Source organism: Jaculus jaculus, chromosome 2, assembly GCF_020740685.1.
Source record: "Jaculus jaculus isolate mJacJac1 chromosome 2, mJacJac1.mat.Y.cur, whole genome shotgun sequence".
NCBI lineage: Eukaryota > Metazoa > Chordata > Mammalia > Rodentia > Dipodidae > Jaculus > Jaculus jaculus.
This window is the reverse complement of record NC_059103.1, coordinates 167127052-167147800: the sequence shown is the minus strand read 5'-3', so window position 1 is coordinate 167147800 and position 20749 is coordinate 167127052.

The following is a 20749-nucleotide window of genomic DNA, read 5'->3' as shown; positions in this document are numbered from 1 at the left end:
AAATACTGTTCTTTCTGTTATTCTTTTTTAATTTAACATCATTTTCCTTTTATTTCTGACAAGTTCATACATTCATTTTATTCCTTCCCATTACCCTCTCTTACCCCTCTTCCACTCCTGCTAAACACTTTCTTCTTCCCAACTGGTCTCATTCCTATTTTGGAGTCTTTTTTCCTGCTTGTTTTTAAGGTATTTATTTATCAGAGAGAATAAGTGCCTCAGGACTTCTACCACTGCAAATGAACTCCAGAAGCATGCACCACTTTATGCATTTGACTTTTACCTGTGTTCTAGGGAATCAAACCCAGGCCAGCAGTCTGCAACCAAGTGCCTTTAACCAGAAGCCCCTCCTACTTCCTTTTCTAAATAACTTTTTTTATACTGCCTTTCTGCTATTGAGGTAAAATGTACACAACCCAGAGTCACGCATTTGAAGTGCACAGTCCAGTGGCTTTATGTACGTTCACAGTGGTATGTGACTGTACGTAATTCTAAACTGTCCCATCAACCCCGAAGGAAAACCCCAGACCCAGGGGCAGGCTTGCCGCAACTTTGCCTCCTCTCTTCTCCTTGGCAACCACCAATCTGCTTTCTGTCTCCATGTACCTTAAGTATTCTGGATATATCATATAAATTGACTCATAAAATATGTGACTTTTCCCATGCCCTTTCTTCCAGTTAGTACAGTATTATCAAGGTTCATCCATGCTACAGCCTATATAAAGAGTTTCATTTTAAGGCCAAACACTATTTCATTGGTTGGGCATTGTATATATCATATTCTGTGTATATATTCTTTCATTAATTGTCATTTAGACCATTTCTAACTTTTTGGTTGTAATAATTAACATCCCTATGAACATTTAGGTAAAAGTTTTTGTTTCACATCTATTTTCAATTCTTTCTGAAATACATCTGGGAGTATTTTTAGAGACTTACAATAAGTTATATGGTAAGAGTATTTTTATTAATTTTATGCTTGTATATAGCATCTTAGATGTGATGACATATATAAAATGAGAGCCATAGAGTAGAATTCCCTATCACCATAGTCCCAAATGAAAGCCACAGTTAATGTTCTGGACCAGTCAAGGCTCTCATCATGGTGCCATCACTGAGAGCAGATCCCAAGCTATAAATATGGCCTCAATGTTCCTCTGACATCTGTTTCCAGAAGGAAAAAGAAAATGGACCAACAGAAGAAAAAAAAGTTCACAAATGCCAAAAACAATCCCCTCAATAAAATGGATATAAATTCATTTACTCGTTACTTTTCAATGTCATATGTAAGCCCTCAGAAATCCACGGAAGCATATGACAAAAGTATTTCAGCCATCACACATGCACAAAAAAATCTACCTCAGAAATAGTTATTCCTCTTAATCGATGTGGAGATTAATCCCAACTGAGTATCAAAACTCCAGCCAAGTGCTTAAAAACAGCCAAGGCAGAAAATATTGCAGAGTTGTAATGTTGTAGAATAATCACTTCTGACTGCAGTGGGGTTCCAGGTTAGCTTAGCTCACGTGAATGTTTCAACCCAAGGTAGGGAGTTGGGAATGTTTTCCCCATGTGCGGCCTGAGGGCAAAGCAGCGGCTGCTCTGAATCTGTCTGTCATGTCTCAGTGTGAAGCCCAATTTTGAGCCCTTCTGGCTTTCAGAGCCATTGTGGATTCTGGCTTTGTGCTAGCCAAAATGTGCTTGTGGTAGTAAATGGTGAGATTTTCAGCACCCGAGCTAGCTGTGGGTTAGCATTCAGCTCACCATTTTAGTGGGTTATGTTTGCAGGTGATTATGTCTTCTCCCTAAGGCTACTAAGCGGTTCCTTTAGAATCCCAGTGGTTCTTTCAGATCCTTGTGGTTATTCCACTTGGTAACTGTGTTTCCCATCTGACCCGTGGTGATCTGTCAGTTCCGGGTTGACTTGAATTCCAAGGTGGGTTAGGGCTCTGAGGCAGACAGTGCCATACATCTGCCACATTCTCCTTCTCTGTTTGGCTTTTAGGGCACAGTTGCTCACTACTTCTCATAGGCTAGTCCCTGGCCTGAGATGCCAGCCTTTAACATCTGCCCAGGCCAACCTGCTTCCTCAGCAGCGCGATGGAGTGGAATGTATTTGAGTGTAAAGAGACCAGCATTCAAACCCTAGCCACTCATCACCTGTGTGACTAGGAAGAAAGTGATCAGAAATAGGCTTAGCAGGTCATGAAGTAATCATCCTCTTTTTTATGTCAATCCAGAGTCAGCAGCTTTACTTGTGTATTTTCATAAATTTGGATGGCTTTTTTTTTCTTTTGTTTTAAAGATAGATCTCACTGTAGCACAGGACTGATCTTTAGCTCATGTGTCCCCTAGCCTCAGCCTCCAAAGTGCTGGGATGACAGCTATGATCACCACAGCTCACTCAACCTGCATTCTTTCTGGAAGCTATTTGTGGCTCCCTTAGCTCCCATGGCCTCCTATGAAGCCGCCTGTCCTATTCCCTTTTCCAACTTCACTGTGACCCTGTGACTGTCATGTGTCTTTCCTGCCTGTCCCACTCAACTCAGGTATTTCTCTTGGTTATCACCCTCTCTCCAGGGCCATCCCTGACTGGCATGTATTAATTGTTCCAGAATGCTGCTTGCTGATAAGTGCTTCTAACTTTCTGATCATTATCCATCTGCTGTACCAAGTTAAGATGTTCCTGCTTGAGTAATGAATTAAAAAAAAAAAAAAAACTCAACCCATAGGGCTTCCTTCACAGCATCCAGGGCAAAGCCAGCTCCAACTAGCAATATCCACTCTTTCCAAACTGAAATGAGATAGCAACACAGAATGGGACGAAAACTCTATCATTTCCAGATCATCAAGCTACAAAAGAGTGCTTCCAAATCACCATATGGCCAGTGGAACCAGTACGTCCAGTGATGAGCATCACACTGATACCCAGGGCCAGGCTGTTCACTGAGTCACTATGGGCAAGCCATGATAAGATGTCCCACGCTGCTGGAATGAGAATCCCAGTGGGGCCTCGAAAAAGATGCTTCTACCCAGCTGCTCTTGGGCAATGTGAATCCTCAGTTAAATCCTTAGTCCTCTAAATGAGACCTCAGGAGCTTAAGCTTGGCATGAGGTGACCTTATAAAGAAAGCCCCAAACAGGTCTCTATGCCAGACCTCAATGTAGGGAATTAAGTATGAAATCCCTTAATGCATTTTCTGTAGGTTAAATGCTATATCTACCCCCCGCCATTGTTTTTCCCAGTTCTCTGTTAGTGGAGAGAGAAATTTTGGTATAAAATATTTGCAGATTATTCTACAGAAAGTAGTTGGGTTTTAGCATAAAAGAGGCATGCTGATGTGATTGGCAACTTAGCGTATGTGCAGAGGTTAAGGTTGCTTACTTGCAAAGCCTGATGGCCTGGGTTCAGTTCCCCAGTGCTGACATAAAGTGATGCCTGCATCTGGAGTTTCCACTGGCAAGAGGCTCTGGTACTCCTATAGTCAGTAAGCCTCTCTCCCTGTCATGTCAATAAATAGATATATTTTAAAAAAGAAATCATGGGGATCCATGAGCACTATCACCAACTCTACCTAAGGGCAGTGGCCAATATAGGTGGGACCTGGGGAGATGGTGAGGGCGAGAAGTTCAGAGCACAGGGAGAGGGGCCCAGTAAAACTGAGTTGGTACTTGCTAAAAGTATCCCAAAAGGAAAATAAAGAAATATTTATACCTGTGTGAGGAAGTCACCTGCCTTTCTAGTAATCTGTGAATAAGACTTCGTTAGCAGAGGATCCATCTATCCTTCCAGACTTCAAGGGCCACAGTGGTAAGAATGCATATGAATATCTATTTTAGAATAAAAGCAAGTCCAGATGTGGTGATACCCATTTGTAATCCCAAAATTTAGGAGGCGGGTGCAGGAGGACCATGAGGTTGGGGGCAGCCTGGGCTCCAGAGAATTTAACTCTTTGGGGATTCTTTTTCTTATCCATGATATAAATCTAACCCTTACTTCTTCAATACAGGTGCCGTCCAGTCCCTCACATGTTTTAACTCATTTCATTCTGTAACTATTACCATAGCATCGTGTTGCAGCTGAGGAAACTGAGGCACAGAGGGAAGGGACTTAACCAAGATGACATGAGCTAATAGTGCCAGAGCTCAGAATGTGGACATCTGCATCCAGAGGTTAGGGCTCATGTCTCTCACCACTTGACTGCACTTCCCTTCTTTTGCCATGAAGACCATTTTCCTAACACCCCATGACCAGGATCCGCACCATGGCCACCATCGCTGGATCTCACACCGTGCACACATGGTGTGCCTTATCTCCATGCCTTTGCTGCTACTTGGTGTATCCATTACTCATTCCAGAGCACTTCAAGATATTTAGCAGCACGAGCGTCTCACTATCTATTGTGAGTTCCTTGGCATCTGATTTTGTGAAGAAGAAAAAAAACAACACCAAAACAGTAGCAGCAAATGTTGGACATATGAAATAATAAAGTGACTCGTGAAGTCAGGGCTGTGGGAGAAAACTGGAGTCATATGGGGCAATAATAGACAGAGTAAAAATTGTCATTAATATTTATTGGCTGCTTGCAATGCTCAGCAGAGAGTGAAGCCTGTTCATACATTATCTCTTTTTCTTTAGCTATCCACACGAGCTTATGAGAGAGCATAAGAGTTTATCTGTTGTACCTTCGAGGAATACAAGCCTTCGATTGACTCAAGTTTATACAGCTCGTAATGTGAATATTTAGGAAACTATATTTGGATCCTTTCCTGTTGCTCAGACAAAATACCCAAACAAAAGTAAGTTAGGGAAGGAAAGAGTTTATTCAGGCTTACAGTTGCAGAGGGGGGAGTGCATTATGGTGGGGATCGCAGGGAAGAAGAGGAAGCCAGAGTCCTGCAATAATATCAGCAGAGAGGAAGCAGAAAGTGACAAATGCCTCCCTCTCCTAGATTTCTCCTTTTAAGTGCAGTCCAGAGTCCCCAGCCCATTGATAGCTACAGGGCGGGTAAATCCCCACCACAGTTCATCTAATAGACATGCCAAGAGCTCTGTTTCCATGGTGATTCAAAATCCTGTCAAGTTGGTGACCAGCAATTAACCATCATAGATAGCCACATTTATTCAGATCTCACAAACGAGTGAGGAAGGGTGAAAACTCAGAGGTAAGAGAAGATAAAGTGGGAAGAAGAGAAGTAATCCACCTGGAGCCCAAAAGCCCATGTAGGCCACGTGTAGCCCAGGAACCCAAATAACTGAACATGGATCTTAGGAATAGAAAACATGAGAAGGGATTTTTAAAATGTGCACTTTGGGGCTGGAGAAATGGCTTAGTGGTTAAGGCATTTGCCCGCAAAGGCTAAGGACCCCAGTTCAAATCCCCAAGACCCACGTAAGCCAGATGCAAAAGGTAATGCATGCATCTGAAGTTCATTGGCAGTGGCTGGAAGCCCTGGCTCACTCATTCTCTCTTTCTCTGTCTCTTCCTGTCTCTCTCTCTCTCCCTCAAATAAAAAAAGAAATTGCCAAAAAACAAAAGGCCAGTCTGTTGGGCTTACACACACACACACACACACACACACACACACACACACACACACAAATGTGTTTCCAAGAAAGACCAAAAGTGAAGACAGTAAAAGGAAAAACGTGTCTCTTCCCACCTAGGCATGGCTGCCGGGGTGGGACAAAGCTGTTACCTGTCTGAAGACCCAAAAATCATTGCTGCCGGCTCTGGAGAGAGACGAGAAATGGTCCCAACCCTCACAGTCTCTGTGTATTGTGTGTACATGTGTGCGCATGCCGGGGCACACGTGTGATGGTCAGAAGACATGCCAGGCTGTCCATCTTGTTTGAGGCAAGGCTCTCTCGTGGTTCCTGATACTGCTCCTGCCAGGCCAGGAAGCTCTTGGAAACTTTGCCTGCCTTCACCTCCGGTGCCACCATAGGCTTGTTGGGATCACAGACGCTAACATGAGAACATGAAGCTTTTTACACGGGGTCTGGGGATTGGAACTCAGCTAGGCACATGTGTGCAACAGGTGCTTTACCCACGGAACCATCTCCCTAACCCAACAGCCACAATTTGAATCTTTGCTGGGTTCCCTTCCCTGCCCAGATGGTCTGACATACTTCCCATGGGAATATGGCAGAGGCTTTGGAAATGACATCTTTACAGTAATCAGTGCTGCACACATTGTCTGGAAAAGGCTCCATTTTCTTACTGGCATTGCGCAATCATCACACTGTCAGTGTTACAAGATTTGAAATGACCCTTTGTAATGTGTGACTCAAGATTTTTTTTTTTTTTTTTTTTTTTGGTCTTCCCAAAGAAGGTACTTTGTTAAAATCATTTTGAAAATGGGAAAACTAGGGTCCAGAGAGATTCGTTTCATTGCTCAAGATCCCACCATTAGCAAGAGGCAGGCTGGCATTCGTTCCTCAGCCATCTGTTTCCAGTGCCTACATGATCAGCCATTCACCTGGCCACCAGCAGCCCCGGGTCACTCTACATCATGCCTTTAATTAGCTCAGGGTCTGCAAAGGCCAAGCATATGAGCTTGATCTCTGACCGTTGTAGTCTGAACCTTAATCCTGCCAGATGTCCTGCAAACGTCCCACAGATTTAGACCAGCGGTTACCAAGGAGACCAGGTGTGAGAGCCGGCGTGAATCAGTGCCAGTCAGCCAGCTCTGCGGGGAAAGTTGGCTGCCAACAAGAGGTTGGACTCGCTTTTCCACATCATTACAATACCCACTGAAAGCACGTCAGCCAGTGGATCCGGCTTTCCTGCACCCCCAAATGTGAAAGCTGTCCCCCTCTGGCTTCCTGTGCACAGAATGTTGTCTTTCACATCCATAGTTTGTTGAAAGGGGCAAATTCCACTCTTTCATCAAAAGGGTAAATACTGTATGTCTAGATATTTGATTAGCTTAGACTGAAAGCATTTTCCAATAAAGGCTCGGGAAGTTGGCAGGCAGGGCAGAGTCCTGGGGAATGTTGGAACTGCCAGAGGCTCTGGGGATCAAAATCTAGCCCCCACATTATAAGGAAAAGAGAGCCAGATTATTAGCCTACATGTACACCACTAGCAATAGCAGAACCAAGACTGGAACTTCTTTTTTGTTTGTTTGTTTTGTTTTTGCTTATTTTTTATTTATTTATTTGAGAGTGACAGACAGAGAAAGAGGCAGAGAGAGAGAGAGAGAATGGGCGCGCCAGGGCCCCAGCCACTGCAAATGAACTCCAGATGCATGTGCCACCTTGTGTATCTGGCTTACTTGGGTCCTGGGGAATCGAGCCTTGAACCAGGGTCCTTAGGCTTCACAGGCAAGTGCTTAGTGGCTTAGCCATCTCTCTAGCCCTTGTTTTTGTTTTTTTCGATTCTTGGAAACACAGTCTCACTCTAGCTCAGGCTGACCTGGAGTTCACTATGTAGCCTCAGGGTGGCCTTGAACTCACTGCTATCCTCCTACCTCTGCCTCCCAAGTGCTGGGATTAAAGGGGAAACTTCTATCTGCTTCTAACAGGCTGACAGGATATGAAATGATGTTTGCTCAGAACTTTTTGGAAATTTATCTTAGCTTTGTTGGCTAAGCCTAAGAATTAGAGATGGTTGCGACATCATTTGGGAAGAAAGAATGTTACTGTTAGGGAATTAACATTTCTACAGCCAGAATGAAATGAGAAAGTGATCTGACTGATTGGATGGATCAACCAAGTAGCAAACAGGAAGTTGCCTCCTCAAACATCCAGTAGTTGAATTGCCTAGTATAATTATATTAATTTGTGTATCTTGTTTCTACTGATCAAAATCACATTGAACTTTTAAATATTATTAGGAAAATTGTCACACCTTTGTACACCATACATGCTTCATAAACCTTTAAACAAAAAAGTTTATTATTTTAAAAGTAAATTTATCAGGCTAGGAATATGGATCAGTTGGGAAAGTGTTTGCCTTGAAGACATGAGGACCCAAATTCAATCCCCACAACCCACATAGATAAGAGGCCACTGTGGTGGCATTTGCCTGTGATCCCAGTGCTGGAGAGGAGGCTCCCATCAGCATGATGCAGAAGGCCTTTAATATTATAATGCTGTGCCAACCACGAAAGGGTTCAGAGACATGAAATTGAGCTCATTAAAATGGTTAAAATGGGGCTGGAGGGATGGCTTAGCAGTTAAGGCGCTTGCCTGCAAAGCCAAAGGAACCAGGTTCGATTCCCCAGGACCCACATTTAGCCAGATGCACAAGGTGGTGCATGCGTCTGGAGTTCGTTTGTAGTGGCTGGAAGCCCTGGCATGCCCATTCTCTCTCTCTTTCTCTCCCTCCCTCCCTCCCTCTCTCTCTCTCTCTCTCTCTCTCTCTCTCTCTCTCTCTCTCTCTGTCAAATAGATAATAAAATGGTTAAATGGCAAATTTTGTGTTGTGTGTATTTGTTGACAATAAAACAAATTGATAATAAAGTCTCACTGTTGATAATGGAAAATATCATCTGTGCAGGGGTATGATTATTTTCGGCCCCTGACAACACGAGAGAAAAGGCTTCTCTTGCTCCTGGTTTCAGCTGTTTCTGTCCATCATGGCAGGGAGGGCATTCAGAGCAGAATAGCTAGCTCACAATGTGGCCTTCAGGAAGCAGTAAGAAATAAGCTTGTGTTGCAGGCCTTCTACTCATCGGCCCCCTTTTATTCCTTTCTGTCCCTCAGCCTTCATGCTGGTGCCACTCACATTCAGGGCAGAGCTTCATCCGCTAAGTTAAACATCTCTGGAAATGCCCTCACAGACCTACCCATGGGAGTGCTTTAGTAATCTCCCGGGTGCTTCTCCATCCAGTCAGGCAGACAATCACGATGAACCCTTATTAGCGTCCAGTTAGCATCCGAGTAATAGATTTCATTGACATTTTCATAATCTGTCTTTGTATTCACTTCTCCATTGGCCTCCCCACCTCTTACTGGTTCCCTTTCTCGCCCTAAACAGTGCCTTCCTGCTTTCACATCACAAGCATCCCACCCCTCTCTCTCTCTTGTTCCTTCCTCCCCACTCCTTTTAGATCTTTCCAAGTCCCAGTTCTACTTACACTTCCTACAGGTGTAGGTATGCATGTATACATGGGCATATAAATTTAAATAAAGATTCTACGTAGGGGATAAAATATGATACTTCTCTTTTTTAGTCAGATTTATTTTGATTAACAATGATGGCCCCCAGTTTCATCCATTGTTCTGTATATGTTGCAATTTCATTCTTCCCCCTAAATAATATTGAATTGAGTGTGTATTGAGCATCTGTTTATGGATCTCTAGGCTGTGTCCATGTCTTGGCTATTGTGAGTACTATAGCAATAAACATGGGCGTGCAGGGATCTTCATGGTGTGCTGCTGGCTTAGAATCTTTCAGGAAAATGCTCAAAAGCAATATAGCTGGATGATAAGGCAGTTCTATTTTTAAATTTTTGAGGAAGTTCCATACTTATTTCCATAGTGGCTGTACCTTATTAAACCTTCCCACATGTCATGTAATAAGAGTTCCTGTTTCTCCACACCCTCACCAGCATCTGTTGTCATTTGTTTTCTTTTTAAAAATTTTTTTAATTAATTATTTATTTGAGAGAGTGAGAGAGGGAAAAAGGCAGACACACACACAGAGAGCACACACACACACACACACACACACACACACAGAGAGAGAGAGAGAGAGAGAGAGAGAGAGAGTGCTAGAGCCTCCAGCCACTGCAAACAAACTCCAGATGCATGCACCACCATGTGCATCTGGCTTACATGGGTCCTGAGGAATTGAACCAAGGTCCCTTGGCTTTGCAGGCAAGCGCCTTACCCACTAAGCCATCTCTCCAGCCCCATCATTTGTTTTCTTGATGGTAGCCATCCTGACTGGGGTGAGATGACATCTCAATGTAGTTTAACTTACATTTCCCTGATGGCTAAGGATAATGAACACTTTTTTTTCAAATTTTTATTAACAACATCCATGATTATAAAAAATATCCCATGGTAATGCCCCCCCACTTTCCCCTTTGAAACTCCATTATCCATCATATCCCCTCCCCATCTCAATCAGTCTTTCTTTTATTTTTTTTAAATTTTTTTTTATTTTTATTTATTTATTTATTTGAGAGCGACAGACAGAGAGAGAAAGAAGCATAGAGAGAGAGAGAGAGAGAGAGAATGGACATGCCAGGGCCTCCAGCCACTGCAAACGAACTCCAAACACATGCAGCCCCTTGTGCATCTGGCTAACGTGGGTCCTGGGGAATCAAGCCTCGAACCAGGGTCCTTAGGCTTCACAGGCAAGTGCTTAACCACTAAGCCGTCTCTCTAGCCCTTTCTTTTATTTTGATGTCATGATCTTTTCCTCTTCTTATGATGGTCTTGTGTAGGTAGTGTCAGGCACTGTGAGGTCATGGATTGGTGGGTCCTCCGGCAGGTAGGGCTGTAGGAGAGCTGGTCCTGCCAGTCTCTCCTTGGGACTGAGTGGGTTGGTGTCAATGACCCAGACCCCCTCCTAGTCACTGGAGAGAAACACACTGAATCAGGAGACTCATTGGAGCAGGATCTCACTTTATTGTAACAGGCAGGTGTTTATATAGCCTTGAGAACAAAGGCAGCGATCTCAGGAAAGGATGAGTTGTAAGGGCCAATAGCATATCGCGACTTTTGAAATGATTGGTTCTAAGCACATGAGGGAACTCTAACTTTTTTTGCAGAAGTAGCAGGCCAGAGACAATTTGGCACCCTGCTAAATCATAGCTGGCCAGAGACAGTCGCCAAACTTCAGCTAGACTCAGAAAGTTCCACTAGGCCTCATGTCTGGGCCTCTCCAGGCCCAACAATGGATATCCAGGCCATTTTGTGTTTGGAGGGAGCACATTGTGAGGAGTCCTACCCTTCCTTTGGCTCTTACATTCTTTCCGCTACCTCTTCTGCATTAGACCCTGAGCCTTGGAAGGTGTGATAGAGATATTGCAGTACTGAGCACTGTGGTCACTTCTTTCCAGCACTATATATCTTCTGAGTCATTCCAAGGTCACTGCATCTGAAAAGAGAAGATTCTCTACCAAAAGTGAGAGTAGCATTAATATAAGGGTATGAACATTACGAGAAGTGCTTACTAGGCAGTTTGATATATACATTTAGCCAGACACAGCAGACATTACACCCCTAGGGCTCATGACTACCGCTGTTTTAAGTTTTCAGTATCAGGGATGTATTCCCTCCCATGTAGCGGTCCTCTAGTCCAATTAGAGGGCAATTGGTTTCCACCATGATAGACCTGCCACTATTGTACCCATTGGCTCATTTGGCCTGGCTGGCCAAATGTAAGGCTTGCAGTGTCCACTGTTGAGTATCTTCACTGGTTGTATCTCTTTATCCCATTGAACTGCATGCAGAATGGCTTCTTCCAACTTTCTGTCAGCTGGTCTACATGGAGGAGGTGATCAGCTCAGTTCCAGCAGGATTTTTCAGTGGCCTTGCATCCCAAGTATGTGGAGTCTTCAGCAATAGGGTCTCACCATCTATTCCTGGTGGGAAACCAAGGGCCTTGGCAATGGCCTATAATGTTTTGGGGGCATCAGGGACCTACCTGGTCAACAACTCACTAGAAGGTATCCCATCCCTGGCGCTGAAATTTTTCTAACAACGATCTACGGCTCCTGAGTATTCCATTGTCCAAAAAAGCAGGATTCCATATGATTTATTTATATTCTCTTAGATTTTGATTAGCCCTTCCTCCACCTTTCCTTTAGTCGATCTCTTCCCCTGACCTCACTTTGGGCCTTTTCACCCCCATTAATCTATTCTTCTACTTACATATATACAATACTCACTGTACATGTATATTTCTCTAGTTGAGAATCATTTATTAAGCACATTAGTCCACTTATCAATTGGATGATTACTGTAGCAGTTACCTCCTTGCTGCTGCGAGAAACACACCTGTCCAGAAGCCACTTACGAGAGGAAAGGGTTTCTTTCATCTCACAACTCCAAGAGGATGTTTCATCATGACAGGAAAACCATGGCAAAACAGATAGCCAGCTCACACTTCATATCAACAGCAAGGAGGTAGCAGCAAAAGTAAGCTCCCAGCACTGGCAGAGTGGGCTGGAGTATATCATTCCAAGGTCCATCCCCAGTGCACACTGCCTCCAGCAAGCCCCCCCCCCCCAAAGGTTCCACCATGGCGGGGGGGATCAAGTATAAGGCTTAATCACAAACACATGAGACTGTGGTGGACATTTTACATTGAAACCATCGAAATTATTTTTGTGTGTGTGTGTTTGAGTTTTGGAGTTAATAGATTAACAATTACTAATAGATTCTAGATATGAATGTCCTATGTGAGGCACACTTGGAACTGGTTGCACCTCATTCTGTGGGATGTCTTCTCATTCGTTAGTTTCCCTTTACTGTGAAGAAAGGTTTTTCATTTCCCATAATCTCATTTGCCAATTCTTGAGGGTTATTCCCCGTGCTCAAGTCTTTTCAGAAAGTTGATGCTTTTACCTATATTTTGAAGTGTTTTGTCTATGATTTTCTCCAGCAGATTCAAAGTTTTAGGTCTTTCATTAAGGACTCTGATCTATTTTGAATTGATTTTTGTGCAGGGAGAAAGATATGGATCTATTATTATTCTTTTACCTCTGTACATCTAATTTTCCTCAGGACTGTTTGTTAGAAAGGCTGTCTTTATTCAAAACTTTATTCTAAACTCTGACAACTTTGTCAAATATTAGATGGTTGAAGTTGCGTGAGTCTGCTTCTGGATATTCCATGTGCTGTTCCACTGGTCTACATGTCCAGTGTGTGCCGGAACCTGCTATTTTTGTTACTATGGCTGTGTAGTGTAATATCAGATCCTGTGTTGTGATAGCCCCGGACTTGCTCTCACTGCTTAGGGTGTCTTTGGCAATTTGGGATATTTTTTTTCTTAATGAATTTAAATTTTTTTTCCTATTTCTATAAAGAATGCCATTGGAATTTTGATAAAGAGTATGTCCAATCTGCAGATCACTTTTGGTAACGTGGCCATCTTTACAATGTTAATACTATCAATTCATGATACAGGGGGTTGCCTTTCCATCTAAGTGTCCTCTCTAATTTCTTTCTTCAGTGTCTTAAAGTCTTCACTATAGGTCTGTCATCTCCTTGGTTAGGTTTATTCCAAATCCCCTCTTACTACCTTTCTTTGTCTCCCGCTCTCCTGTTTCCCTTCCCCTGAAACCCTTCTTTCCACGTAGTTTCTGCTCTATTTTCATGTCATCATTTCCCCCTCCTATCATAATCGTAGGTCTTGTATAGGTAGCATCAGCCAGTATGAGGTCATAAATGCTGCAGCCCCTTTGTGTCTGGTAGACTTCTGCCCTTTTGCTTTTACATTCTTCCTGCTACCTGTGTTCCAATGGTCTCTGAGCCTTGGAGAGTGTGATAGAGATGCCTCCGTGCTGAACACTCCACAGCACTTTGGTGAGTTTCGAGTCTCTCCAGCAGTAATCAACATCTCTTTTCAAAGTGAAAGTAGCATTAATATATGGGTATAAACTTAAGTATTTAGAGGGTAAGTTGGTGAGCAAGTAGGTTTTTGAACTATCATGAATGTAATTTTCTCCTTATTTCTTTCTCAGCAAATTATTATTGGGTATATAGAAGGGCTATTAATTTAAAAAAAATTTTTTTTTATTTGCACCAGTGGGAAGAGAGAGAAAAAGAGACAATGGGCATGCCATGGCCTCTAGCCACTGTAAACGAACTCCAGATGCATGTGCCACTTCATGCATCTGGCTTCATGTGGTTACTAGGGAATCAAACCTGGGTTGTTAGGTTTTGCAAGCAAGCACCTTAACTGCCATCTCTCCATCCCAGGGCTGTTGATTTTTGTGTGTTGATTTTGTAACTGGCTTCTTTGATGAAAGTCTCTGGTTGAGTTCTTAGGGGTTTTTATAGAATTATATTAGCTCAAACAAGTATTAAGTTGACCTCTTCACTTCCTGTATATATCCCTTTTATTTTTTTTTTCTTGTTTTATTGCTTTAGCTAAGATATTGGGCACTTTTATTGAATAGGATTGGTGACACTGGGCATCTTTGTCCCATTCCTGATTTTAGAGGAAATACTCTGTTTTTCACCATTGGCTATGGGCTTATTGTATATAACAGTTATTATATTGAGCTACGTTCCTTCTGTACCTAAATTCTTCAGGGCTTTATCAGGGGAAATTGTTTAACATTGTTAAAGGCCTTTCTCTTCATCCATTGAAGTAATTATATGATTTTTGTCCTGACATCTATTAATGCTAACATCTATGTGCTGCATGACATTTTTTGATTTGTGTATGTTGAATCATTCTTGCATCCATGGGATGAAACCAACTTGGTCCAGGTACATGATCTTGTTCATATGTTTTTGAATTTGACTTGCAAGAATTTTTTGTGTTTTTTGTGTTACAATTTGTACCTCTCTTGGTGTGTACAACTCTTCTGGTTTCATTTGGGGATTTCCTTTTTTAAAAAAAATAATTTTACTTATTTAAGAGAGAAAGAGGAGAGAGAGGGAGGAAGAGAAAGAGAAAGAAAGAAAGTAGCAAATACAGAGAGTGAGTATGGGCCCACCACTTTGTGGATCAGGTTTTACGTGGGTACTGGGGAAATGAACCCAGGATGTCAAGCTTTACAAGCAAATGCCTTTAAATGCTGAGCCATGTCTCCAGCCCCCAATTTTGTGATTTTTTTTACTCTTGAGGGCTTATGCCCAGCACCACTCAGAGAGGAGGAGACAAAGTGCTCTTGGATGTGGTGGTTTCTGCTCCCCACCCCTCCTTTGTTCGAAAGCCACATGACTGGAGCTGTTTTCTGCTTGACTTACATATTTTCACTGTGTCACTCCTCATTTTCTTACACTTTTTAACTGTCCTGTCACCACTTTTGTGAATTTTTGAAGATCTTTCTTTCTCTCTTCGGAATAGACTTTCTATATACTGACTGTCTTCAAAGGGTCACACAGAGTCAGCCAGAGTCTACCATCTTACTCAGAAGCCCTCCCTCATTTTATTGGTACATTCAATAAACAGATATGGAGCATCTGCTATGGGTTGATACATTAGTCCTTGCCAATTCCATTTTATCCTACCTTATACAGTAGCCAGTAGTCACATTATTAAACAGGAATGAACCTGGTGAGTGACACTTATCCCTGTGAGAACTTTGACCATCACAGGCCATGTACAAATCTGAGTGTATCTGTGTGGACATCTGGAAGCAGCAAATGGGAGATATTCTGCCTTAACCCATGTTTTCTTAAGAAATTCTAAGTGCATAAAGTTTGCCTTGTCCCCAAATGCAAAAGTATCCAGAGAGAACAGATAACTAAACAGGGTTGGAGAGATGGCTTAGTGGTTAAGCACTTGCCTGTGAAGCCTAAAGACCCTGGTTCAAGGTTTGATCTCCCCAGGACCCACATAAGCCAGATGTACAAGGTGGTAGATGCATCTGGAGTTCATTTGCAGTGACTGGAGATGCTGGCGTGCCATTCTCTCTCTTTCTCTCCCTCTTTCTCTCTCTGTCGCTCTCAGATAAATGAATAAAAATAAAAAATAAGCAAAATAAAAACTAAAAAAAGATAACTAAGCTTAAAGACTTTCTATCTAAGTTTGCCCCTATGTTTCCTCCTTTAGAATTTATGGTCATGATTTGAAAGTGATATACCTCCAAATGGGTTAAAATTTGCTAAAATTTCCCACTACTTTAGGGGGGAAACTGAGTATCAATTAGCCGAGTTTCAATGTATCCAGAATCTTTTATTATAAAACAAGAAGCACCATTTCACCTCAGGAATGCTGATTGCTTAAAACCACACTCTTTTGAATAAACCTATATTAGCTTAATGAAGTTTTCCTGTGATTAGTATAATCTACTGCAATTGTCTTCAGACCCCCAAATTATGGGTAATCTACAGATGAAATACAGCCCTGGTTTGAGGCAATTAGTTGAATCACTTTCTTGATGGGAAATGAACTCCACAGAGCATTACTGCCCATTATCACATGATATGGGCCCAGGGCTCCTCGCTGGTCCTTGCAGGGCAAGTCCTTGCTCTCTCATGCCAGCTGCCACCTTTTCCTTCTAAACCACATGGCATTTTGTAAGCAAGGCCACCTATAGTGGTGACTTGCCCTAATCAATATCCTCAAGCTGTGTAATACAGGCCTCCGTCACCCTTCCTCACAGCAACGACACCACCATGCTATGCTTGAGATCAATGCTCATTTCATGAGGTGACTGGACCGGCGGGGAGACTTAGACCAGCTTCACTTCTCAACGGGCCTATTTTTGCCTCCGTTACTCAGAACGTTTCTAACATGCTCATATCTTCCCCCTCTCCTTCTCTCTCTCCTCCCCTCTATTCTTTCTCTCTCCCTCTCTCCTTCTCTGTTTCCCTCTCTCTCTATGTAAGGAGGTTATTTGTGTTTATCACTTTCTCACTCGCTGCATCTCCCAGGCCTGAAATTCACGATCCTTCCCTTCAGCCTCCCCAGTGCTTGCATTACAAGTTTGTGCTACCACGCCTGGCCCTTCACAAAGTCTCTTGACCATTTTCCCTTGGTCTTGCCTGCATTTTACTGATATGTGGGTTTTACTACATCATTTCTACTTAACCCACTGAGTGGCTCCCCATTCCAGACAGCAGCACTTCTCACCTTTTGGTGTTTATGTGAATCACCTGGAAGAGCAAGAGGGCATTTTGCTGAAATGAAGATGATAGCTCGGTAGGTCAGAGGTCTCAGAGTCCTGAGACTTGGCATATCTAACTAGCTCCTAGTTCCCAGGGGAGGCTGATGCTGCTTATGTCAACACTGACAAACAAGGCTGAGTATGACTATATCATGTCTCCATGATGGTGGGAATGGTTTATATCTGTGCATCCAATGTAATAGTCAAGGCTACCAGGTGGCTATGAGCACTTGAAATGTAGCTAACATGACTAAGAAACTATATTTTAAATTTTATTTAATTTGTATTTATCGAAATCACCATGTCAGGCTGGAGAGATGGCTTGGTGGTTAAGGTACTTGCCTCAGAGGCCTAAGGACCCATGTTCTACTCTCCAGATCCCACATTAGCCAGATGCACAAAGGTGAGGCAAGCACGTGGTCTCACGTGCCCACTAAGTAGTGCAAGCATCTGGAGTTAGATTACAGTGGCTGAAGCCCTATCAAGCCTATTCTTTCTCTCCCTCTGTCTCTGTCTTTCTTTCTAAAAGGAAAAAGAAAGGAAATAGCCACATGTGGCTGGCAGCAGCTATGTACTGAACAGCTGTGGAGGGTCATAGCCCTGCTCTCTACTGTGACATACAAAGCCCTCTGACTATCTTCTCCCACTTCTGGCTCTTCATTTTCTTCATTTGTAATGGGGCTTTGGGTGTTCAGGAAGGTCCTTGAACTCTAAACCCTGAGTTCATGTCTGTTTTTACCCGAAGAACTGATATAAACCAGACTGAAAAGGATGCTTTATAAAACATCACATTTTATTCAAAAATATCAGGGATACAAGGGAGAGGAAGAGTTCCATCCAAAAACTCAGGAAGGGAAGTGGATACACCCATGTGGTCTGGGGAGAGGGAGAGTGGAGTTCACAAACTGAGGAAGGAAAAATAGATATACCCATGTGGCCTGTGAGCCCATGTGAGACAGCAAACATGGGCCTTGGAAACAAAAATTTGAAAAGAGGTTGTTCTTTAAAAAAAAAAAAAAAGCACAGCTAAGCGTGGTGCACATGCCTTTAGTCCCAGCGCTCCTGAGGCAGAGATAAGAGTATCATCGTGAGTTCGAGGCCAGTATGAGACTACATACTGAATTCCAGGTCCACGTGGTCTAGAGTGAAACCCTACCATGTAAAAAAAAAAAAAAAAGTTTATTTGGGATAGAGAGATGGCTTAGTTGTAAAGGTATTCCAAGCTAAAGGACCCAGGTTTGCGTCCCCAGTACCCACATAAAGTCAGATGCACAAGGCGGCACATGCATCTGGAGTTTGTTTGCAGTGACTGGAGGCCCTGGCGTGCCCATTTTCTCTTTCTCTCTGTTTCTCAAATAAATTTTTTTAAAAAAAGTGTGCCATTTCAAAGAAATTGAAAGGCCATAAAAATAATAGCCAAGCTTCCAGAGTGGAAAGACATAGCATTAGGGATCAGAGACCCAGGTGTTGGAGGTATGAGCAGCCAAAGAGAGAGACAGAGATCTGGTTGGGTGAGATGATGAGACCCTGAACTCCAATTCTGTGTGAGATAGGCAGGGCAAGAGAATTGAGAAGCCACAGCCAAGGTAGGATTACTCATATGAGCCTTCACCTAGCTGTCTACCTCATTGTCATGCTATCTACCTAGTTCCCTCTTACCTGCTACTTATTTATGATTAATTATCACAAAATTTTTGTTCCAAACAGGACAAGTGGTTGTTATGTCTCCAATTTGGATGTGTAGTTCCCTAGCCATGGAATTCCTTTCTTCACATTTTTTTGCTCAGTGATGCCACATCGTCCTTCCTGGTCTGATTCCAGCTCCTTCTCTTGTCTCCATCTGTCCCTAACCCTCCTTGCCTGAAGCAATTGATGTTCTCTGGGTGCTACGTAGAGAAGGCCTTGTGTACACCATATTCCATTCACTCTGCACTTTAAATTTAGTAGTCAGAAATAGAAGCTGAGAGCTGGGAAGATTGCCCAGTGGCTAAAGGCACTTGCTTGCAAAATCTATCAGCCTGGGTTTGACTCCCCAGGACTCACATACAGCCAGATGTACAACATGGCACACACATCTGGAGTTCATTTGCAGTGGCAGGAGACCCTGGTGCACCCATTCTCTCTCTCTTCAAGAAAATAAATGTTGTTATTTGAAAGAGAGAGAGAGAAAAAAAGAAGATGATCCAGAGCTACAAAACTAGAAAGAGAATTGTCTATTCAAACTCAGGTCTGCCTGACTTTGAGCCTATTCTCCCAGTGCCCCACCCCACACCTTAGTGTCTCCTGCCTGCATGAAGCTGTGGGGCACTGGCCACGTGATGGTGGAGTTATTTGTCTCTGGTCTTTCTTCTCCATGGCGTTGTGAGCTTTTAGAGTTCACAGACTAGGGGTGATTGCTTTCTGTAGCCCTTAGGCCTGGTACTCCATGAGAGCCTGAGTATGCCAACTAGGTTTTATTTTGTTGGTGTGCTTGGTGCTCAGAAGGGTCCCAATAGGAGTGACAGGGAAGAAAGCAAGGAAGGGGGGGGGGAGAGGAGGGAGGTTTGGAGTGAGGGAGGCAAAGAAGGATAACCAAATGAGTATGTTGACCAGGAGCAATGTCAACAAGGACTTTGTTAGGAACGCAAGGGTAGGGATTCTTGCCAAGTGAATTTTGGACTTTTTTCCTCTTCATAATTGGCAAAATGCTATTTTTTTCTGCACTGAGTCATTTTCTAACTCTTGACTTACTTTGGTTCTAAATTAAACACTTGAATTCATTTAATTTACTTTAACAAATATTTAACTAATCTACCACATACACATAAACAAGCTCTGCACTAGTCTTTGGGGCATGGAGAAGACTATAAAGTGAACAAACATGTTTCTTACTCTACCTGGCTGATACTCATTACAACTCATGCAAGAGGCAGGTAGGTGTTCAAATAAGACTACAGGGAAAGCAAGGGAGTAACTATGAGAGTGTGGGAAGGGAGAAGCCTGGGTGAAAACTGGAATGACAAAGTTTTGATGTGAAAGGGTTTTTTTTTTGTTGTTGTTTAATGTGAGTTTTCTTTTAAATCTGCCCAATTAGCATGGCCAGTAGTCCCCTGAATTAATATCTATAATGGCATACTTTATTGACAAGCTGGAAATACCTCTATGCTGCCAACATGACCAGGAATATAAATTGGCATGACTTTTATAAGGGGGATCTGGAATCGTATTCAGATTCCTCAAAAACATACAGTCTCTTTGTTCCAAAAATCTACGACGAAGCATTAGTCTTAAGACAATCATCATGGCTGGGGCATGGGCTTCACTGGGATACTATCTGTGATTTATAAATGCATGAAGAGCAGTTTCTAACCCACAGGGGATTAAGTTAATCATACTAAATGCATATGACTGAGTACTACTTAGTGACCACTCATGAAATCAGGAAGTTACATGACACAGAGCAACACCATGAGATGTTTTTAAACCAGACAAGCTGGTTACAACATGGGAAACCCTGAGTGATTTCCTAATTGGAGGAGCCATTGGGCGCACTTTTAGAAGCACAGAAGAGGCTCACTGTGCTTCATGGATGATGACATTAGCTTTTCAGATTGTATGTTCCATTTTTTTTTACCCAAAATTTAAAAAAGAATAGAACAGACGTTTTGTTAAAGTGAAGATATCAGTATGTTTGGAGATTCCATTTGCCTGGCAACTAATTACCAACTATCTCCTTGATCTTCAAGGATGTGTCACGGGAAATCTATAGGTGGCCACCTGCTAAGAAATGTCTCCAGTTTGGGGAGGTCACAGTCTCTCCCATCATCAATCAATGTCCTCCTTCCTTGATTTCCAATATCCGTTATTTCCCTGACTCTGCTTTCAAACCCAGCTTAGGTTGGAGCCATCTCACCTTTGACCAGCCCTCACTTGATCAATGCCCCCATGGGCGGGCCATCGGCAGCACAAGCGAGCCACACCATCTGGGATGCAAGAGTTAGGAGCCCAAGTATGTCTC